Source organism: Peromyscus californicus, unplaced genomic scaffold (genome assembly GCF_007827085.1).
Source record: "Peromyscus californicus insignis strain IS unplaced genomic scaffold, ASM782708v3 Scaffold_9__1_contigs__length_137607984, whole genome shotgun sequence".
NCBI lineage: Eukaryota > Metazoa > Chordata > Mammalia > Rodentia > Cricetidae > Peromyscus > Peromyscus californicus.
The window spans coordinates 53,724,859-53,749,147 of record NW_026294617.1 but is presented as its reverse complement, the minus strand read 5'-3'; the positions used below and the strand labels follow the sequence as shown (position 1 = coordinate 53,749,147).

Sequence of the window (24,289 nt, the reverse complement as noted above, 5' to 3'; positions counted from 1 at the left end):
TAAAATTAATAAAAATAAAATTGAAACTCATTATGCTATACTATCAGATCACATCTTTTGCTTTTATTATGACTTGAGTCTTGATTTTCAAAATTAATCCTTATAACATTTCAGTGATCAGTAAAATTGTTATCTACTTGTAAAATTATATCAAAGATACTATAATAATTTTTAAACCCACAGAATCTGAAATATAGTGGGATAAGACAATAGTATTTATAATATTTAGGCATAAATTTCTTCCAGTTTTCAAGTAAATTAGAACTTCCAATGAACTTTTAACATAAAATAACTTTAATTGTTACTTTTAAAATTTTAGCATCTCAAATAAATTATTTGTATTTTAAAAGTACCCAGAAATATGAAATGTAGAATAGCTGATAGTATCCACACATAGTAGATAGATATGTAATTTTAGTAATTCCGAATGTGCAAATAACAATAGATATATAGCATTAGTGTATCTTTCCACTGTAAGAGGAGTGGTGATGCATGAGGCTTTAGAATCATAACTTTGAGGATTCTCTGGTATTTTTGCTATGCATGAACTAATGAATAACTAAATAACCTGTAGTTACAGACTTTCATTCAGTGAGCATAGAATTTAAGGAGCAATCTGTGTAGGAATATGAATCATGAAGCAGGAAGATTTTTCAGCTAGCTACTTGTATCCCCATAGTGATAGCAGGTATTAAACTGCAGGTAGAAAGAGATTCCTTACTTCATATGGTCTTCAAATAATATTAAACCATCTAAATTCTCTTCAAGCTCAAATTTCATGTGTTTCAATAACCCCAGGCTTCTTTTTTGTTGAAGCTTATTATCCCAGAATATGTGCTTTTAGAAATATTTTTTTATTTAAGTCATAAAATACAATGTACCCCTGCATAGCATGGATATTGCCTGGCTTTGGGTTTAACATAAGCCAAGCTTCTCTCAGCTAACACTACTGTTAGAATGGGTTCTCACAAAATCACAAAAGGTGAGACTTGCATTTTATAAGAGATGTTACTAAATGTTCCAACAACGGAGCAAAGGTTTTCCTATTACATAATGAATCCAAGAAAACAGGACCCATCAGATGGCATCAACTCAAGGATAGTGACTAGGGAACGGACAGAAAGGTTAATGATAGACATGAATTTAGGGCTGCACCTGCATTGGAAAAAAAGTCAACATGATTATTTGCCTATTTTTTCAATGCAAGGGTAGTTTTATTCTGATTTAATGATTCGATCTCCACTTAAACTAGCACACAAAGCCAATGTATGCATAGTCTTGTTTCTTTGTTAAATTTATAGCAATATTCTATCGTACCAGTCTATTTTTAGATGATGCCAAATGTTTGTAGAAGACTATATATAAACCTATCCATTCATCCACTTACCCATTTTCTCAGTCATCCATTCGACAAAACTTTGTTGCCTTTTTAGTATGCATTAGGTTCTGTAGTTGTCTTAAAACACATTGATAAATGAAAACAGTATAAAAAATTTAGATAAACACATGCATTTGGTCCTTGCTCTTATGAAGATTCAGATGCATGGGGGGAGGCAAGCATTAATTACAACATCTCACTAATCAAAGTGGAATTAAAGTTGTTACCTTGTGGAAAAGCTATTCAGTGTAACATAGCAACCACAATTTTCTGGGACGACAGTGTGCCAGGGAAGGCTCTGGCAAGGTGTGAATAAGGTGAAACATGAGGGGTCTTCAATATAAGAAAAATTATTTGCAAAGGTCCCAGAGAGGAGGAAGAGAGGGAAAAATCTGAAGGCAGCCCGATTTGAAGGGCTTCAGAGAGAAGCAAACAAACAGACCAAAGACCAAACACTTAGTAATTTTTAGGTCATCTGTAAACTTCAGTCTTTGTCCTTTTTGTTTGTTTCCATTTTTGCTTTTTACGACAGTCTTACTTTATAGCCCTGATTGACCTGGGACACCTACTGTAGACCAAGTGGTCACAAATGTGCAATGATACCCCATTCCTGCCCCACCCCGAATGCTGGGATTGCAGGGATTGCAGGCATGCATTGCTAGGAAAGCCCCGAGGATTATTTCCTGACTGCTGTCTTTCTAGTCCTGCCCTAAGTCCTGGCAGTGGTGGAGCTTGAAGGGATAGAATAGTGCCCTTCCAGAGGTTATGGGCCAGGAAGTAAGTAAGGACAAGTTATTATTCATGAATAAGTGCATACAGCCGGAGAAAAAAATCCTATTAGTTTGCTAAGAACGTTGTCTTACTTTATATTGGACCCTAAGTCATTATACTGAATTTGTTTCAGATTGTTGATCAAGAAGTGAGCACAGGATAAGCACATATACAATGCTCTTGATATAGTGGCTTTAGGAAAGGGAAAGTTCCCAACAATCTTCTCTAGGGATGAAATGGGAACATACACAGTTTAGATGTCATGGTGATACTCACATGCAAACAGGATAGCAACAAGTAATTTTCTCTTCCTTTTAAATGAGAGACTAGACAAACTGATTCATAACACTTCTTTTTGGCTGAGAATTTCTTTTATTCTTCCATGTCACAGTCTTTTGTGAAGAATGACCTTTAAGATGTGGTAAATGAGGTCCTTGACCACCCCCCGCCCCCCACACACACCCCGGCTCGCACAGTCCTTTCTTCCGCTCTTCAGCAGGATTCCCCGACCTCGGTCCAGTGCTTGGCTGTGGGTCTCTGCATCTGTTTCCATCAGTTACTGGGTGAAGCCTCTCTGATGACAGTTCTGGTAGTCACCAATCTATGAGCATAGGAGAATATCATTAGGTATCATTACACTGACTTTTTCCCCTTCAGTTGTGTTTGGTTCTATCCTAGGTCTCAGGGCCATCCATCCTCTGGGTCCTGGCACTCCAGGCAGTGTCAAGAATGGGCTCATTCTCATAGTATGGGGTCTGAGGCTGGATCAGTCATTGGTTGGCCACCCCTGAAATATTTCCAACACCCTTAATACACTCCCCCACCACACCCATTCCATAGGCAGGGCAGACTGTAGGTCGAAGGTTATGTGGCTGGGTTGGTGTCCCAATCCCTCCACTAGGAGTCTTGCCTGGTCACAGGAGGTGGCCAGTTCAGGCTATGTGTCCACTGTTGCTAGGACTCTTAGCTGGGCTTATCCTTATAGATTCCTGGAAGTTTTCATTGCACCTGGTCTCTACCTGACCCTGAAATGTCCCCCCCCCCCCCCCCGCAACTTCCAGTCATATCTTTGAGTACTCTCCCCTTCCACCCACTCCCAACCTGATTCCTCATTTCCCCATCTCCACTCACCACCAGTCCACCCACAAGATCTCTTTTATTTTCCCTTCCCAGGGAGATCCATGCATCCACCCTAGGACCCTCCTTGCTACCTAGTCTCTCTGGGTCTGTGGATTGCAGCCTGGTTATCTTTTACTTTGTAGTTAATATCCACTTATAAGTCAGTGCATACCATGTTTGTCTTTTTGGGTCTGGGCTACTTCATTCATGATGATTTTTTTCTGGTTCCACCCATTTGCCTTAGAATTTCATGATGTCGTTGTTTTTAACAGCTGAGTAATACTCCATTGTGTATCACAAGGGAACCCACATAAACATCTAACCTAGGCTCACTGGGGCTCCCAAAATCTGGACTGACAGCCGAGGAGCCTGGATGTGACTGACTTAGTCCCTCTGCATATGTGTGACAGTTGTGTAGCTTGGTCTACTTGTGGGATTCCTAACAGTGGGAGCAGGAGCTGTCCCTAATGCTTTGGCTGGCATGGTGGTTTGAAAGGAAACGGCCCCCAAAGGGAGTGGCACTATTAGGAGGTGTGGCCTTGTTGAAGGAAGTGTGTCACTGTGGGGGCAGGATTTCACATCTCTTTAGCTCAAGCTTCCCTCAGTGTGACAGTCAGTTGACTTCCTGTTGCCTGCAAGATGTAGCACTCTTAGCTCCAGCACCATGTCTGCCTGCATACTGCCATGTTCCCCTTCATGATCACAAGGGACTGAACCTCTGAAACTGTAAGCCAGCCACCCTCAATTAAATGTTTTCTTTATAAGAGTTGCTGTGGTCATGGTGTCTCTTCACAGCAATATAACCCTAACTAAGCTAGCTTTTGGGAACATACTCCTCATACTGGGTTGCCTTGCCCAGCCTTAATACAAGGGGAGGAGCTTAGTCCTACCAAAACTTGATATGCCATGCTTTGTTGCTACCCAATGGAGGCCTGCTACTTTCTGAACAGAAATAGAAGAGGAGTGGATGAGGGTGGTGATAGAGTGAGGAAGAGGGAGGGAATTGGAGGAGAGGAGGAAGACATACTGTGGTTGGGATGTAAAATAAATGAATAAATTTAATTATTATAAAAAGATGTGGTATGTGTGCATGATTGGCTATTAGCCATTAAGAATGAAATGATGTTGTTTGCAGGAGAATGGATGGAATCAGAGGACATCATGTTGAGCAAAGTAAGCTAGACTAAGAAAGAGACACACCACACATGTTTCCTTTCACATGTAGGATCTAGATTAAAACAATAACAAGAAATGATGAGAATAACAGGGGAACTATTTGGATAAGGAAAGGAACCTGTGGGAGAGAGAGGACGAACAAGAGATGTAAGAGAGTCATGAACATCCTCAAAGTGCACTCTACACATGCCTGAAAATGTCACATCAAGTCCATCACTGTATGCAATTTATATGTGATAATGGCCCTGGATGTAAACCCTGACCTGCTACTCACATACCACATAATCATTCTTTTTTTTAAAAAAGTTTTTCTTTCAAAATATCTGTTTTGTAAACTCACCTTGAAGACTAAAAAAAAAACAAAGTCCCTATCAAGTCTGCAGCACAGAGCTAGGGAGATTACTCAGAGGGTAATGCAGCAGGTAACACACGCATAACAGCAATCCACCAGCTGCAAGATGGGGGTGGACACAGGAGAATCAGAAGACGGTGGGCCGGCTAGCTCCAGAGACTCTGCCTGAACAAGGTGGAGGCAAGAACAACTTCCAAAAGTTGTTCAGGGATCTCTATAGCTGTGCTATGGCAGGCACATACCTACACACACACACACACACACACACACACACACACACACACACACACACACACTCTATTATGTAAATAAAAATGAAAAGTATGTAGTTCATTCCTTAGATGCAGTAGGAGCTGAACAAATGATATCAATTCTTATCATTATTTTAATAGTATTAGGTCTTCCCTGCAGGACTGACACGTCTGGGCTCACGGAGACTGGAGCCCAGGGCCTGCATAGTCTACGTCAGATGAATTCCCAGTGCTGACAGGGTAAGTGGACACGAGACCCTGTCCCTAACCCAGAATCTATCTCCAACTGAACCACTTGCAAAGGAAAAAGTATTTTTCTCCAGTGCAGTCCCACTGGGTATCAAATCATACCTAAGGGAGGCCCCATGCCCACTAATAGATGGCCAACACGAAACAAACTCAATGGTATTTTGGATTTGTTTGTTTGTTTGCTTGCTTGTTTCATAATTCCTTATCTGGGCACTATTTTTTTTTAACCTTACAGGTTTTTTTGCTTATATTTTATGATTTCTGGTTTTGTTTTAGAGGATTTTGGGGTGGAGGAGTGCGTGTGTTTCAGTATCTGTATGCGTTTCTTGTGACTTTTCTTTCTTTTTGCTTGCTTGTTTTTTTCCTATTCTTGTTTGTTTTTATCATATTTTATTTCATTGTTTTTTAGATGCCTCTTTGTTTTCTAATGAGAGAGACAAAGGAATAAATAGTGTGGGATTGGGTGGGTGGGGAGGATCTAGGAGGAGTTGGAGAAGGGGAGCCATGTTCAGAATATACTGCATGAAAAACAATCTATTTTCAATGAAAAAAAGGTGTTGGAAACATCATTTTAGATGTCTACAAAAAAGTTGCCATTCTGTGGGCACTTATTTCGCTGTCTGGAAACCAGTGTGGGAAGGTAAGTACATGTGAGGACCCACAGCGTAGCTGCTTCAGAGAAGAAAGTGAGGTGGAGATCCAAGAGAATTAGGAATAGCGAAGACCTTCAGGATTTTCAAATAGCCCAGTTCTGTCCCAGTTTGGTGTGTTTAGGGAATAGAAAGTCAATGTGTGCCTAAAATAGCATATCTCAAAATCTTTTGAAGGTCATCTTACATATTTGTTAATTTCATGTATTAAAAAATCTTCCTGGGTGTGTCTTGGGTGCCTCTGGAAACTACATTTTCTGTATTCCTTTCACAGAACTGTCCTTTTGTGCAGTATTGTTTACAGAGCTAAAGACTAAGCACTGTCCCATCAGCTGGGGACATTCCTTCACTGTCTCCTAGAGGAACTGTGTACATTTGGCCCTCTGTATCATGGTGTTCCAGATTATCAGATTCAACCAACTGTAGATGGATATACAGATAAAAATTTCATAAAGTTCTAAATAGCAAAATTGAATTTTATATGAGCTGGGTACCACTGTAATCTGTGGTGTGCAGGCACACCCTGCCATAGCCTCCTGCTGCTTCTTAGCTTAGACTGTTACCAGCAACTGAGCATCGTTTCGGCTGCATTATGTTCTGTGCAGTTAGGCCGATGGCTGTGTCTGTATAGAATGTATATGGATATATTTCTTCATTATTTCCTAAACAATGCAGAATAACATCTTTTCACATAGCATTGGCAATGTATTAGGTATCAAAAGTAATCTACAGATGGATTTAGAGTATATGAGAGGATGTTGTGGGATATATGCAAGCATTACAGCATTTTACAGAAGGGACTTGAACATCTGTGGATTTGGGTATCATCGGGGGGTCTCAGAATCAATCCACTGTCATACGAAGGGACAACTGTATTTCTGTTAAGATCCATTTATTTTAAACAGTGTTTGAAAATCACCTAGATTCATATTTTCTCACATTTTATCTGAGAAGTGCATGATGTTTACTTGTGAAATGGAAATGAATTTTAGTATTGCACTTACTGCTGTGGGGTGTAGAGTTGACTTCATCTCATTAAATGCATGGGTGAATTAGTGTATTTATTTGCATGTATGATATATCTGTATTTCAAAGCAAACATTTCAAAGGATCATAGAAATATGTATGTAAAGTTTGCATTTGCCTCCTAGTGATGTTCTTAGAGAGGGTAGGCACTACACAGATCTGCTTTTATAAGAAAAATTGGACTGTTTGGAATTCCATTACTCAATTTTCATGGGCATAGATGTAGGCAGTCTTCTAGATGCAAAACTTTCAAGTGTTTATGACATAATTTTAAAATATGGCAATAAATAGGTAAGATCAAATTCTCCCCACAGGTAACTTAGTGTGAGCCCAAGCAGTGGCTCTTCTCGTCTGTGTTCATAAGAGAGTCAAGACACACAGGGCTAAGCATAGTTTTGTGAGACAGTTCTAAGTCACACACATTTCAGTTTATAATGTCGGTGCTTTACAGTAAATAACCTGAGATGGAGCACGTATTGAAAACAGCGCTGGGGGCTGCTAAGCCGGGTTAGTTATCCACAGATGTGAACTCCTTTAATTAAACACAACATGGTCCCATGTTTTTCCATACAGCTTCTTTTGGCTTTTAGTTCTTACATTTTATTTTATCAAGAATAGATTTTAATCATGATTTAAACATGCATGAGCCGGTTTTCACTTTGATGTAGGAAGATCTGATCCCCATGGAAGTTAATGGGGGTTATGAATGGATGCAGAGGGGGAAATGTACCCACGGCTTCCAAAACAAATTTAGAACAATTTATAATGCCCTGCAGTAGTAAAGAGCTAGTTTAAGGGGTCAATAAGAGGCTAAATATATATTTTAAAGATGATTTTTGTGAAAAATTCTTGTGGTTTTATGGCCCTAGGGAAGAATAAATGAGTGTCACCACCCAAAAAAAACCAAACTAACTAATAAATAAATAAATAAAAACCCTAACAATTACACCTAAGGTAAAGTATAAATTATGGTAAAGTATAAGTCACAGGAAGCACGTGATTGCTCACATTCTTTGTGAGTGCTACTTATATTTCCAAGAGGGGTGTAACCAATGTTTTAACTCTCACAGTGTCCTTGTGAAATATGCATTTCTTACCAAGCAGCCTCTGTGACAGTAACAGAGGGGCACATTTACCATTCGGTCTCCAGGATCGAATATTTTAAGTGATCAACTTAGCTTCCATCGGTATGCACCTGTATAAATGAAGACACAGGTGTTAACAGGTCAGAAGCTCTCTTTGGACACTTCAGTGGTGACATGCGGCTTGGATTTCACAGGGAACCCCTCTGCTGTGTGTCTGAAAGTACAGAACATCCTACTCCTTAAAAGTCACCAGCAAGTATTAGATCAGCAAAACTAAATACAGTATTTTACTCATACTTCCTCCAAGGCATAATAGTAAGAATTAGCCAATGTCAACCCCAGTTACATCATACAATAGTGTAGATCACCTATGAAATAGCATTATGCTGTATAAAAAGTAATGATTGAACAAAGTCATAGGATTTGGCTTCTTTTCCTGTGTTTATAGCTTGAACTGCTAATTGGAAAAATATGATGAGCTTTAAAAAATATAGATGCTAGGGGCTGGAGAAATGGCTCAGTGGTTAAAAGCACTCGCTACCCAAGCATGAGGATGGGAGTTTGAAAGCCAGCACCCATGTAAAAGACAGGGATTTCACAGGCGTGTGAATCTAGCACTGAGCAAGGCAGAGATAGTAAGACTGCTGAGGCTTACAGTACAGGCTGACAGCCTTGTCAGGAAACCATGCATTTCATATTTAGCAAAAGATCCTGTCCCCCCCAAAAAATAAGTCAGAGAGCCATGGAGGACAGGCAACTACTTCCTTAGACCTGGCAACTACTTCCTTAGACCTCTGCACATACGCACCACACACTGCACACACGTGTGTACACACCTCACACACATATATCACACACGTGAAAGTACCTGGAAAAACACTCAGAAGAGCTTTAAAGAGTGAGTAGCAAAAGCAGCTAAATAAGAGGGAAACAAAAAAACAAAACAAAAGAAGAAAAGATGCCTTATATATAAAAATAAATGAATGAATGAATGAATAAATAAATGGGAAACAAACCAAATCAGATTATAGCTTATTTATTAATAAAAAAACACAAAAATCTTTTGAGAGATAAATTTGTGCCAGGTCTCTAACAACATCTATGAAAAGGAGACATTGCTAATACCTGGAAGAATAACTGGGAATGGACACTGACAGATGAGCAGACCAACTTAGAATACTGGGTCTTGAACGAAGCATTTGCAGATTTTTTAAAAATACATCCTGTAGAATTCTGCAGGGCAGAAATGCAGACCATAGGAATATGGTCAGGTTAGGCAATGGAGAAGATATAAAGTATGAATGGACTGAGTCTTGAGGGATCCACAGAAGTAGGTCAGTTGGAGAAAGGGGATGAGTCCTTCAGGCAGAGAGCATGCGGGAGAAGTGGTTGTGCACAGCACACTCAGAAACCTGCAAGGTGCTCGTATCACCACCTTTGAGATTTCATTTGGGGAAATGGAAGACGATGAGTGAGGATTCCAGTAGCTAAGACCAAGTATGAGTGGGTTTATAATTCATTACAAAGGCCATGAAGATATTTTCTTTTCTATCTGGCAGGAACAGATTGGGTTGCTTCTTTTGAAAATCCATTTCAGTAACTCTTGGGGAAGGATGGAGACCAGAACAGTTCACTAATGTTTTGTCATAGCAAGGACGATTGAAAATTGAACTAATGGTAGAATAAGGAGTGATGTTGTAGAGTGAGCTACTTTGGAGAGCAGAATAAAAAAAAGTTCAGTAAAATATACAATAATCATGTTAATTTTCAAAATAAAGCCTGTCATGAGAAGCAGCATGTTAAATTGGGGTCTGGTGGGCTGGATAATGCCAAATCTACATCCCAACCTCTAAAACCTGTGGATATGTTGCTGTGGATGTGACACATTGTTTTTGAGAAAGAGATGTGGTAGTTTGAATGTAATTGGTCTCATAATCTCATAGGGAGTGGCACTATTAGGAGGTGTGGCTTTGTTGTAGGTATGGCCTTGTTGGAGGAAGTGTGTCATTGTCGGGGTGGGCTTTGAGTTCTCATGTATGCTCAAGTCACACCCAGTGCCACAGTCTACTTCCTGTTGCTTTCTGATGAAGATGTAGCCAGCACCATGTCTGCTTGCATGCCGCCAGGCTCCCCACCATGATGGTAATGGACCGAGCCTCTGAACTGTAAGCAAGGCACCCCAAATGAATGTTTTCCTTTATAAGAGCTGCCATGATCAGGGTGTCTCTTCTCAGCGATAGAAAGCCTAACTAAGACAAGGGGTTATCCTGGTTTACAGATAAACTCCAGGGTCTTTGGAAGACAGTAATGACAACGACGAGTCAGAATAGAGAAGTGACAAGAGAATCAAGAAGTTAAGGTCACGTGACCAAGTCTTCCAGACCTAAGGATTGCGGGCTGTCTCTGAAAGCTAAGAAGGTGAAGAGCAGGGCAGAGTCTCTTAGGAAGCCTGAAGCAGGAAAGCATCCCTCACGGCCTTGGAGTTAGTAAGGTTTCACCAGACCGGGGAAGAGGGGTGGGTGGTGAACTGGTCAATCATCCCCGATGTGGAGGTGCCTCTCAGTTTCAGTCATGTCCTCAACATGGTTTCCTGGAAAGGGGTGCTCCTCAGGGTAAAAGATAAGAGAATGCCAGATGCCCCTTTCTGGAATCTCCAGCCTCTGCTCATGGCAGGACATTTCTGCCTTCAACACTTGTAGCAATAAGATGCCTTTCTCCTCCTCCAGTTTATTAAAAGTAGATTCTTTTCTCACACAATATAACCTGATTACAGTTTCCTCTCTCTCTTTATTCCTTCCAGTTCCTCTCCATCTCCTCTCCCATCTGGATCCACGCCCTTTTTGTCTCTCATGAGAGAAAAGAACAGGCTTCTAAATGATAACAACAAATCTTAACAAAATAAAATATAATGAGATAAAACAAAAACCATAAAAGTACAAAACTGAAAGCTATAATATCTGTGCAGAGGACTTGGTGCAGACCCGTATAGGGCCATGCTTGATGCTCCAGTCTCTGTGAGTTGACTTAGTGGCCCTTGTTCTCCTGGAATACTCCAGTACACTCTGGCTTCCACTCTTCATGCCTTCTCCTCCATGAGGTTCTCTGAGCTCTGAAGGGAGGGATTTGATGGTGATATCTCATTTAGAGCTGTGTGACTCAAGGTCTTTTTCTCTGTGTAATGTCTGGCTGTGCGTCTGTGTTTGTTCCCATCTGCTGCAGGAGAAAGCCTCTCTGATGATGGCTGAATAAGGCACCAGTCTATGATTACAGCAGAATATCATTAGGGATCATTTCATTGTTGCTTTTTTTTTTAGGCCAGTAGTATTTAGTTTTACCTTAGGTCTCTGGCTCTTGGTCACCCAAGCAGCATTGGGTATGGGTTCTATATTGTGGAGCAAGTCAGACATTGGTTGGTCACTCCCACAAGGTTTGTGCCACCATTGCATGAGCATGTTTGACAGGCAGGACAGAGTGTAGAGAAAAGGGTTTGTGGTTGTGCTGCTGTTTACATTTTTATTTTGGTAGCCTGCAGAATACCTTCCTGTACCAAAGACACTAGAGTATGAAGTTCTATATAGGCAACAGCTCCATCTCTATATGTTCAATGACTGTATATGTGTTGTCTTCAGCAATGGGGCCTTTCTGTCAATTTGTGAAGAGTGACCTATTGTCTTGGCAACAGCCTGGGTTGTTTGGGGGATTTCCATAGGATGCCTTTGGCCAACAACTCAGTTGAATGGAACCCAGTCCCTGTACTGGAAGCTTCATTTGGTGACAAGAGACGGCCAGTTGGGCTCCATCTTTTTCATTATTTAGACACTTCATTAAGGCCACCTTCAAAAGGCCTTGGATACCCAGACGTCTGCGGCAGACGGGAAGGACCTGTTGCTACCAATATACTCTACAGGGTAATATCTCACTGCCTAACATCAATATCTTTTTAACTAGAAAAGTTGTGGTTCTGATTTAATTATAAATCAAGCTGGCTTTTGAGTTGAAATGTGGCTCTCTCCTTCTTTAAACCCAAGCATGGTGCTAAAAGAAAAAAATAGGGGATTCTGTCTCATATCAGAAGAGCCAACTGGTGTGGGACAGAAGTAAACAAATAATCTAGGGACCATTGTTGTCGATTCTATTACTCTCCATGTTTATTCTTGAATCCTGGGAATCCTTCCTCACAAGTTACATCATACTAAAATCTCAAACTCTCCACTTTGATATTAATACTGTTCAAATTTTCCACAGTGAAAAATAAATCTTCCGATTAGCAATCTCTGAAGTCTCCAGAAAGAAGATGAGGCCCCACAACATGGACTCTACTGTGTCCATAACCATGCCATTGAACCAAAAAACACCACCACTTAATGATCAGCTTTGGACTGCAAACTCTTCAGGACAACTCCAAGATGAGATGGTCCATCATATTGCACTTCTAGCCAAAACTTCAGATAACCTTACCCATGACTCTGAGACTGGCTACAAACTTTACAGCTAGTCCTTTTGAGACTTAACCATTTAGCTTCCTTACAGGATCCCATGAGATACCATCACCCTCAAGACAGCAGGAATCGATTTTAAGAAGATGATGCCTCCTCTCCCAAAAAGGTTTTATTTTCTCAGGGTTATGGATAAGTTGTAATAGGGTTGGGGTAGAACAATAAAATTTAAACTCAGGAGTCTCTTTCGGAAAGAAAAAAGGGAGAATAGATAGGCTATGATATTAAGTTATAGAATATTAAGGTAGATTATTGTATCTACTAGTAAACTAATTTTAGCAAAGTTAGATAATTTATACTGATATGGATTCTTGTATATTGATACAAGTGTAAACTATTTTTTTATTCCTATTTAAGATAATTTATATATTGATACAAATTCATAACTATAATTGTCATATTATACACATGTTCCTACTTCTATTTGAAATATTTTGCATATTGATACAAATGTAAAATTATAATCATCATACTGTCTGTATGTTCTACCTCTGTTTAGGATATTTTGTATATTGATATATATTAAGGACATTGTTGTCATATTGCACTATACATTTCTACCTTCATTTAAGATATTTTGTATATTGCCACAATTTTGAGGTCATTGTCCTTATACTGTACATCTCTTTCCACATTGTTTACATCGATAATGTGAAGCCTTAGTCCTTAGGTTATTTAGGTAGATAAGACTTATAGAACTATAGTCACCCATGCTTGTCATATCTATAGTTATGTTAATTAGGGTTTTCCAGATTTACAGAAACATTTGTCAGATGGATAGATAATCTTCAAACACTTCATTTCCCTAGAAAATATGGCATTTAAATGTTTTGGTAACTTAGAATTCTGTTGCCATGAGACATGATTGCTCCTGGCAACACCGATCTACTCCCAAAAGAATGTTGGGCTTCAATTCAAAGACACTCTGTATGGAAGTTTGTCTTCTTCTTGGCACAAAATGTCCTGCTGGGCAAAGAGCTGCCCTTGCCTTGACTGCTGACAGTATGCACGCTGTCCTTTCCAGACGAGCAGGACACAAGGAAAAGTGACTGCTGAACCCTGCCAAGACAGGGTAAGACAGTCTTTCAAAATTCCTGCTTCTAAAAACGGTCTGTCATATATTCTAGGTCTGTAGCCAATAATGGATGCCCCAAAGATACTGAGAATCTTTAGGTGACTGTCCGGGTTGCCGGCTGTCTCTGTCTATTCTTGCAATTTTTTTTTTTTTGGAAATTGCTGGCTCTCACTTCCTGTTTTCTCAGGTAACACTATTTTCCTTCTCTGGTCTTTGACGGGGTTGAAGACTAGATAGTTACAGTTACAATCCTCTCATATCTTAGCTGAGAACCTTTTAGATACTGAAGTTAGATTCTTTAGGATAGGACAACGATTGGAGTAATATCTGTAACATGCCATTTATCTTCACATTTCTGAACATTTAATGTGCGTTTCTTGCTTGATGTTGTTCTTGTTGTTTATATTTCTATTTTGTTTATGTTTTTACTTTCCCCTCTCCTGGACAATACTTGATAATCGTTCCTATTGTATATATTTTTGTATTAGGTTAGAACTCTCTTATTGAGACAAAAGGGGGAGATGTGGATATCTATTCTATCTATGACCTTGAAGCGCCAGCCCGTAGAGATGTAGCAGGTAACTGTTCTACCTATGACCTTGAAGTACCAGCGTGGCCTCGGGGCTACCCTTAAGATTGGAGAGGCACATAGAATGGGCTTTCTTCACTCCCACACGGGCTTGGATGGTGCAGACTGACTCAGGCAGCAGAACAGTGTGGGACAGTACCTCAGCCTTCCAGGACCCCACGACAAATTCTTTTAGTGAGTTTTCTTTCCCAATAATTATGAACAGAGCAGCAATGAATATGGTTAAGTGTCCTTGTGGTAGGATGAAGCATCCTTTGGGTATATACCCAAGAGTGGTGTAGCTGGATCTTAAGGCAGATGATTCTTACCTTTCTGAGGAACTGCTATATTAATTCCCAAAGTGGCTGTATGAGTTTGCACTCTCACCAGTAATGGAGGAGTGTTTCCCTTGCTCTACATCCTCCTCACCAGCATTAACTATAACTGAATTTGTTAAACTTAACCATTCTGACAGGTGTAAGGTGGAATCTCAACCTGGTTTTGATTTGCATTTCCCTAATGGCTGAGGAAGTTGAACATTTCATTAAGTGTTTTTCACCCATTTGAGTTTGTTTCCTCCAGCGAGAATACCCTGTTAGATCTGTATCCCACTTTAAAATTGAACAGTTTGGGGTTTTGATGTCTAGTTTCTTGAGTTCTTTATATATTTTGGATATTAGTCTTCTATCAGATGTGTGTGGAGTTGATAAAAATCTTCTCCCACTCTGTAGGCTACTGCTTTGTCCTGCTGACAATGTGCTTTGCCTTACAGAAGCTTTTCGGTTTCATGAGGTCCCATTTATTAATTGTGCCTGTGCTAATGGTGTTCTGTTCAGAAAGTCTTCCCATGTGCCAATGCATTCAAGGCTATTCCCCAGTTTCTTTTGTGTGAGGCTCAGTGTATCTGGTTTTATGTTGAGGTCTCTGATCCATTTTGAATTGAATTTTGTACAAGGTGATAAGTATGGATTTGTTTGGGTTCTTCTACATGTAGACCTTGAGTTTGACCAGCACCATTTGTTAAGGATGCCATCCTTTTTCCAGTGTATATTTCTGGCTTCTTTATCAAACATCAGGTGGATTTATGTCTGGGTCTTCAACTTGATTCCAGCATGTCCATTTTCATGTCAATAATACGCTGTTTCTGTTACGGGAGCTTTGTGATACAACTTGAAATTGGAAACGGTGAGACCCCAGCAGTTCATTATTGTTCAGGATTGTTTTAGCTTTCTTGTGTTTTTGTTTTTTCATATGAAATTGAGAATTGTCCTTTCAAAGTCTGTGAAGAATTGTGTTAGAATTTTGATGGGAATTGCATTGGATTTGTACATTGTTTTTGATAGGATGACCATTTTTACTATGTTAATCCTACAAATCCATAAGCATGGGAGATGTTTCCATCTTCTGATGTCTTCATCAATTTCTTTCTTCAAAGACTTGAAGTCCTTATCATGCAGATCTTTCTCTTGCTTGGTTAGAGTTACTCCAATTTTTATATATTACTTGTGACTGTTGCTAAGGTTGTTGTTTTCCTGATTTCTTTATCAGATCATTTGTCATTTGTATATTGGGAGACTACTGAATTTTGTGAGTTAATCTTGCATCATCCAACTACTTTGCTGAAAGTGTTTATCAGCTGTAGGATTTCCCTGATGATATTTTAGGGAATTTATATATACTATCACATCATCTGCAAATAAAGATACTTTGACTTCTTTTCCAGTTTGTATCCCCTTGATCTCCATCAGTTGTGTTACTGCTCGAGCTAACACTTCAGGTTCTGTGTTGAATAGATAGGAGAAAGTGGGCAACCTTTTCTTGTTCTTGATTTTGGTCAGTCACCTTTTACAACCATTCCACTTCCTGGTGTTCCTTTTCTCCTTAAGTTTGACATTTTGTAATTTACCCTGCTCAGCTTGCTCCTTTTCAATATAAATCTTCATTAGAGTTATTGCTAATAACCACACAACAGAGTCTATACTAGGCTGTTTTGAGATTTCCTTTGCCCATGGGATTAATCCAAAACTCTTCACTTTAAACTCTGACAGATTCTTCGAACAAAGGCAAAAGGCAGACACATTCTTCACCAAAAGAACCTAGTGCCTAAATACCTAAACATAATAAAGGCATTTTACAGCAAGCACATACCCAACATCAACTTAAATGGAGAGAAACTCAAAGACATTCCACCAAGATCAATATGTTATTGGCATGAAAGCGGACACGTTTGTCAATGGAATGAGATCTACAGAATATGGCATTGAATATGTTTTAATAGCATAGGGTTCTTTTTTTTTTTTATAACAATGAGACATGTCTGCTTCTGGCAGCATCAGTCTACTTCAGAGAAAATGATGGGCATTGAAGAAACTCCATATGGAGTTTACTTTCTTTGTGGCAAAAGTTAGCCACTGGGCAAAAAACTGCCCTTGCCTCAACTGCTGACAGTATGCTGTCTAAAAGAGAAACACAGATCCAGTTTTAGACATTCAAGCTTAGGCAGTGAAAGACAGAAAGCTAGTGAAACTGTAACTCAACAAGGGGGCCATGTTCCAGTCTCAGCAAGCAGCAGAATTGGCAGCTTTGGCTTTTGCAGTAAAGATATAAGAAGGGGCCTATGGAATTTGCCTCAGAGACTAAGGAAAGCTGCTAAGGCCAGACATGTGTCAGGGCTCTCCCTGAATGGAGCCTAGAGAGGCTATTGTTTGAAGATGTTAAGTTGAAGCCTGGATTACCTTGGAGCCCCAAAATGTTGGAGATGTCAGAGCCATGGGATAACTGCTGAGAAAAGCTGCTAACAAGGAGTAGAACCAGACCAAGAGACAGAAGTGTGCTGCAGTCAACAAAGCTAAAAGGAGTTAGAGATCTGAAGAGTGTTTTGACATTAGACATGGAGATGCAGAGTTTGGAGTTTGCCCAGCTAGTTTCCCATCTTGCTTTGGTCCAGTATTTCCTCACTATGCTCCCTTCCATATGTTTTGGAATGATAATGTATATCCTGTGCCATTATATGTTAGAAGTATCTGATATACTTTTTGTTTTTGATTTTACAGGAGATTATAGTAAAGAGATTGCGTGAATTCAGAAGAGACTTTGAACTTTGGACTTTAAAACATTGTAGAGAATGTGAGAGACTATGGGGACTTTTGAATATGTTGTGAGTGCATTTTTGCATTATGACATGGTTACAAGCCTTTAGGGGCCAGGTAGTGGAATGTAGTGGTTTGAAATTAAATGGTCCCCAAAGGGAGTGTACTATTAGGAGGTGTGGCCCTGTTGGAATAGGTGTGGTCTTGTTGGAGAAAGTGTGTCACTGTGGAGGTGGGCTTTGAGGTCTCATATGTGCTCAAGATACTGCCCAGTGTCTCAGGACACTTGCTACCTGCAAGATGTAGGACTCTTAGCACCATGTCTGCCTGCACACCACCATGTCCCAGCATGATGATAATGGACTGAACCTGTTAAGTGCAAGAGAGCTACCCTAATGAAATGTTCTCCTTTGTAAGAGTTGCCCTGGTCATGGTGTCTCTTCACAGCAATAGAAACCCCAACTAGGACAGGTATGTCCCTTGTATCCCTACTCTTTCCAGGACTTTTATAAGATACCTTTCTTATTCAGTTCTGGATATTTGACTCCATTTGTTTCTTATCATTCTCCCCTCACTTATTTTTTGTTTTGTGCCTCTGTGTTTCTGTGTTGTGCATATGTGTGTATGCTTTGCATATTTGTGGCACACAGGTGTGCATATAAGTTATCTGAGGTTGATGTCTAGATTCATCCTTCATTGCTCCTCTACTTTACTCACGGAGATCTGGTTTTGTAATCAAACTCAGCACTCACAGATATGACTTATCTTCCCAGCCAGTGTGCTCTAGGATCCTAGATCTCTACCTTCTGAGGCTAGAATTGCAGGCAAGCGTAATTACTTGCCTGCATTTACATCCATTCTCCTCATACTTTCATGGCAAGCATCCACTGAGCCATAACCCTTTGCACACCTGCCAATCTGTTACTAAACATAGACTAGGATATTGGGGACGTAGGAACAACCTATAGGCAACTTTGTGTATATGGCTGGAGCACAAATCTAGGCAGGAGTCATTATGAATTATTAATGTTTAGGCAGAAAATTGCCATCCTTAAATGTCCGTGTGATGACAGTCTTTATCTGAGATCTCACTGTGCTTGTTAGTTAGGTTTCAAGATTTCTTTAGAAGGCAACCATTGATTTTAAACCAAGGCTGGGAGCTTCATGCTAATCCTGTGTGCTGTGCGAATCTGTGTGTGCTTCTATACAAAGAGCCCTCCGTGTTCCACTGCTGCCGAAACTGCTTTACCAGAAAAACCACACGTGATCCTTGTTTAAAATCCAGATTTTTGGGGGTGGGGTTTTACTGTCACACTCATTGAGCCCAGATGTGTTTAAGGAGAACTCCAGTTTATCCTTAACACAGTCTTTTGTCATCTGCCTGTTCCCACCCACTGTCTTGGGCTTTGCTTCTTGAGTCTCTCTGGCTGGACAAATAGGAACATGCTAGTCTTTATGCGATCAGTCTCAATCTGAAAACATGGAGGGTTCCATTTTTTTTTTTGCTTATTAATATGAAAGTTTCCACCTGCTTCTCAAGTTCCAGAAAGCCACCAGACTCTCTGATTCCCTGTTCTTGGTACTTTTATGAGTTCTTCCCTTTGTACTTATTTACTATCCCCCCACAATGGTCTTTATAAAGAGATAAGGTAAACATGTATACTTGAAATACTCCCTTGAATCAAACCTCAATAATCACGCTTTGAAAAACTCTCCTGAGCTAGGCAATTGGAAATGTGCAACATGACAGATTGGATATGGGGATAAGGGAGATAGGGCAGTCTTGGGTAATCCTCAACTGACTGGCCTTATAAATTGGGCAAATTTTTATGTGTTGCACTGAAGAGAAGAATTGCAAAGGAAGAAACTGTTTTTGTAAAGATAATGCATTTAGTTTTTTACATGTCCAGTTTATACGAAAGCCAAAGGAAGAGCTCTGGTCTGGAAGCATCCCTCTGTGAGCCATTCAATCACTGATTCATTCATCAAATTGCTTTTATGAAGCACCTTTTAAATGTGTGTCAGGACACAGAAATGGAAGTATCTTATGGAGGACAGAAACAAATATCGAGCAGGTGTGATAAGGCATGGTAAGTACAATGACAGGCGACATTCCGAGTGCTATGAGAACTCATGGGAGGGCCACGAATCCCAGACCTAGGTGATCAAAGGAGGAGCTGACATTTAGGCTGCAATTTAAGGAGGAATTGGATGCGCCTGGCCAAGGAGCCAAGAGGGGGAAGTTATTTCAAAAAGAATGAAGAGTTACTAGGAAGGCTGAGTCAAAGGGGGATGCTGCTGGGAATGTCTCCATCACCAGTTTCTGAGAGGAAGGAATTCAAGAGAGGGGGCTGGAAAGGCAAACAAGGCTCAGGTAGTATAGAGTCTTATACACAAGGGGGCTTTAAATAATCATCCTCAAAGATTTGGAACTGGTTGTGGTGGTGTGAATGAGAATGGTCCCCATTGGCTCTTAGAGTTGAATACAAGTTGGTGGAACTGTTTTGAGAAGGAAAGGGTATGTGCCATTCCCAGACACATTCTCTGTCTCTGTCTGCCTCCCTCCCTCTCTGTCTGTCTGTCTGCCTCTCTCTTTCTCTGCCAGGCAGCTGTTGTCTCAACATGTCAGTGCCATGCCTGCCTGCCTGCTTCCATGCTCCCCTCCATGATGGTCACGGACTCACCCTTGGAAACTGAGCAATCTCCCAATGAAATGCTTTGTTTGACAGGTTGCCTTGGTCATGGCGCTTCTTTCCAACAACAGAAAAGCAACTAAGACAGGGTGATAGATGATGTCATCAGCATCCTCTAACCTTTGGTCAGCATCAGAATCACCCATGAAACACATTTAAAACGTTCCAACCATACACAGCACAGCATATAATTTCCCTCAGTAAATTATCCCTTAAACCTCACAGTCTCGGAAAGTTAATTGATACTTCCAAAGTGATGTTGCTGTTAAAAACTTGCAGTAACTTAAGAATAGAGAAGAGGTTTCAGATGGAGTTTTAGGACAGGAAAATCTGCAAATGAGAAAAAAACAGCTGAAGAAATGGGAGGTAACTTCAAGACAGTACACATTGGGTTCCATCTCAACACAGCCATAGTGGGTATCACAAAGCAAACAAATGAAGACAAATGTTCACAATGATGCAGGATAAAGACAGTCTTTACACACTACTAGTGGAAATGCAGATAGGTTCTGTCATTATGGAGATCAGTAGTCTCTGTCTGTCTGTCTCTCTCTAGCGCGTGCGCACACACACACCGTAAAAATAAACTGCCATATGAACCAGATATACTTCTTCTGGATAAACACCTGTAGCTAGAGTTTTCCTGCCTGGCCCACAGTCAGGACAAACTCTCTCACCTGCCAGTCCCACAGCCACTCAGACCCGACCAAGTAAACACAGACACTTATATTGCTTACAAACTGTATGGCCATGGCAGGCTTCTTGCTAACTGTTCTTACAGCTTAAATTAATCCATTTCCATTAATCTATACCTTGCCACGTGACTTGTGGCTTACCGGTACTTTATATCTTCCTTGTCCTGATGGCGGCTGGCAGTGTCTCCCTCACCCAGCTTCCTGTTCTCTCAATTCTCCTCTCTGTTAGTCCCGCCTATACTTCCTGCCTGGCCACTGACCAATCAGTGATTTATTCATTGACCAATCAGCAACACATTTGACATACAGACCATCCCACAGCAAACACCCTAAACCATCAAATCACAGAAACATGTGCATACTCATGCTCATTCCAGCAATATTCCCATTAACCAAGACATGCAGCCAAACTACATACCTATCACCAGAGGAATGGATAAAGAGAAGATGGCATATGTACACAAAGGAGATATAGTCAGCCATAAAAAGTAAAATTATGTTATTTGCTGGAAAATGGATGCAACTCAATTCCATTATATGGCGGAAGTCAAGAACCACACGAGCTGTCCTCTGACCTCCACACTCAGGCTGTGACAGTCTTAAAGCATTTAGAAAACAGGGGTGACACTAGGGTCAAGAAGGAGACCAGTAAGAAAGGAGAAGAGGCTGGAGAAGAAAGGCAGGGTGTGGGGTGAGTATGGTCAGAGTACCTGACACCCTTGAAGAAACCGTCTGTATGGACTTAGCACTCTATACAATGCATACATGCTAAGGAACTTTTCAGAGTATTCCTATAGAGCAGAGAATTGGAGGTGGTCAGTAACGTGTCATAGAACACACAGGAGTCTGAAAGGCCCTTGCAGTTCCTGTCCTCAGCTTGTGGGAAGGACAGACCTATCTGCGAGATACTACACTGTGGATTTTGAGGTGCAGGTATTAACAGCGTCTGGAGCAGGTTTCCTTGGCTTGGATATTCTTGTCAGATAAAAGAGTGTCCTGAAAATGATCAGACACTTCTGTGGCAAACTGGAGTATGATTTCTAACTTCCAGAGAGTAGGAAGGACTAATGGCAGAGTGTTCTGGAATGAATGTCTTCAGTGACCCTTCCCACGCTGCGTCCAGGGCCATCTCAGCCTTCGGAGTGGGCCAACTCTTCTGGAGAGTTTGTGTGTTCATAGTTTCTTAAATTATCAAACTGTACATAAAAGATGGAGACACGCTGTTATGTTGACCACTACTAGAAAACAGACAAAATGATTTGCTCTTCTGTTGCTTTTATTAATAACAGGATAGAGGTTTTTCATTTCCAACTTTAAATTACTGTCTGTTCTTCATCTGGGGTGGGGGTTTTGAACCAACTTCTTAGATAATTTAGTGAAAACTAACTTTAATAATTTACTAGAAAATTTAAATAGAAAAGCTTATTAATAATTTTTATTATTTTATTTTCACATTTGACACTATCCTAAGTTTCTACATACCTTATTTTCCTTAATCCCAGAGATATAAATGAATTAATTATTATGTTAACAATTATTGTCTGCCAACACACTGTAAATCTTCAGGTAAGTGTTATTATTATATTCTTTTGTTTTAATTTTAAGAAGTGTAAGCCTGCCTAGGCTATTTCCAGGGAAACCCATCTGAGTTATTTAGCACTTTATTCAGATTTATAAATGGAGCTATTTTTAAAAGAAGAAAATTCAATTAAGGACTAAGATAAAGAATCAAATGAAAAATAAACATTTTGAAGTTCAGAAATTTTCTCATGAATATATGCAAAATTCCAATCATCTATATTTACAACAGAAATATTCACCTATGCCCTCCTTCACTCATGCTGTGGAAAAACAATTAGTTTGTCTGTATAATATAATTTAACAATCATTTGAGGGAAACCATACCATCATCCATATTAGAATAACAATACACTTTTCTGGTAGATTCATATCCTAACAGATTTTAAAGCTTTGATTCTAGAATTTGATTCTGAGTTTAAATTCTCTTTTATTAATTAGTAGATATGCGTTTGTGGGCAAATCTCCTAACCTAGCAGATATTTGAAATTTTTTATGTGTAAAATAGATCAAGTGTAATACTTACCTTACCAATTTGTACAAATTAGGTAAGATAATGTATACAGTGCAGATAATATACGTAAACCTCTGTATAAAAATACTCTTAAAACTTTGCTTTAGATGTTTAACTGAATTTATCGGGATAAGTTAGTGAATTTGTGTGGCTTGATCTGTTTGTGGAGCCCTTGGCAATGGGACCAGGACTTATCCCGGGTCCATGATCTGGCTTTTTAGGCCCATTCCCTATGGTAGGATGCCTTGCTCAGCCTTGACCCAGGGGGTTTTAAGTCCTGCCCCAACTTGGTATACCAGTCAGTGTTGACTACCCAAGGTAGGCCTTACCCCCATGAGGAGTGAATGGGGGATGGGATGGGGGAGTAAGGGAGGGAACAGGAGAAGAGGAAGGAGGGGGAAGAGTGGTTGGTATGTAAAATAAAAAAATTAAATAAAAAAAGAATTGAAAAAATTTAGAACAAATAATACCTTATACTTTAAACTAACCTGCTTTATAAGGAGCTTTTACAATGGGCATCAGAAGTGACACTTGTTAAAATGAACTTCCTCCTCTACCGAATCTGAAATAGAACAGTCTGCTCAGGAATTGTGCTGGGTGGCAGGCATGTTTCTTCCATGTCAGCAAATTCAAAAGAAGATGTCATTATTACCTTTAAGAAGCTTCTGATCCAGTTGGAAGAATGCACATTGACACTATAAGCAATGGAAAACTCATTTATGGACCACCAGAAGGAGAAAATGTATAAAGACTCCACTGGCCTGAAATAAAGATGATGGACCTGAACATTTTCCATGCTGATGGTTCTCTGCATGCTTGGCCAAGAGGGCTGTGTCTGAACAGTTGTCAAAAGTGTGATTTTAACTTTCTTGTCTCACAATCCAACTCTATTCTATATTCTACTGTAACTCAAGCCTTGTAAATTAGACAGATTTTGCATTTATATAGTGACTTATGTGGAACCTCACATATTTTCATACTTATTGTAAGAAATTATATTTATTCTTTCTTCAAAAAAAATAGGAGAATCCACTGTGTCAAATGCTGCCAAAGAGACAGTGTATTATATCGACATTAATTATTAGTGGAGTTTTATTAGGCAGTAACTCTGCTTTTGTTATGCAACAAGAACATTTCCATTTGATTCTGTTAAATAGCTAAGTAAAGTGAATGGCTGTAATGGTAGCTTTATGCTTATAATTTCTTTCCAGATAGTTCCACAGATGACAGGGCTTAATTAGTGCTAATAAGCTATTCCTTGTGGACAAGGTCAGGACAAGACAGAATAACAATTCTTAAGCTTTGGTGTTTTTCTTTTCTTTGTCTCTATTGGGGGGTTGAATCGAGGGCCTCGTGTATGCTGGTTAAGCACTCTGCCACTGAGCTACATCCACCAGCACTTGGGCGTTCAGACTTTAGTAATTATTGGCTGGGGGGAGGGGCCGCATGCCCACCTGCCCTCTCCAGGCTGGGGTTTGATCTGGTTTGTTCTTGTATAGGTCTTACGAATGCTGTTGTAAACAC

The 24,289-nt window shown here is 40.0% G+C and overlaps 1 long non-coding RNA gene across 2 annotated transcripts in view; it reads right to left on the bottom strand.

The window, feature by feature from the left end:
- Positions 1 to 299: 299 nt before the first annotated feature.
- Positions 300 to 24,289, bottom strand: part of LOC128106362 (uncharacterized) — a 34,355-nt gene continuing 10,365 nt past the window's right edge. The window contains exons 2-3 of one of the 2 annotated variants that reach the window (XR_008216676.1): positions 23,254 to 23,327; positions 300 to 2,750 (exon numbers count right to left, since the gene is read on the bottom strand). This is a non-coding gene — a long non-coding RNA (uncharacterized LOC128106362). Of the gene's footprint in view, positions 2,751 to 8,069; positions 8,168 to 23,253; positions 23,328 to 24,289 lie in introns of both variants that reach the window. The other variant, XR_008216675.1, reaches the window with a different exon arrangement.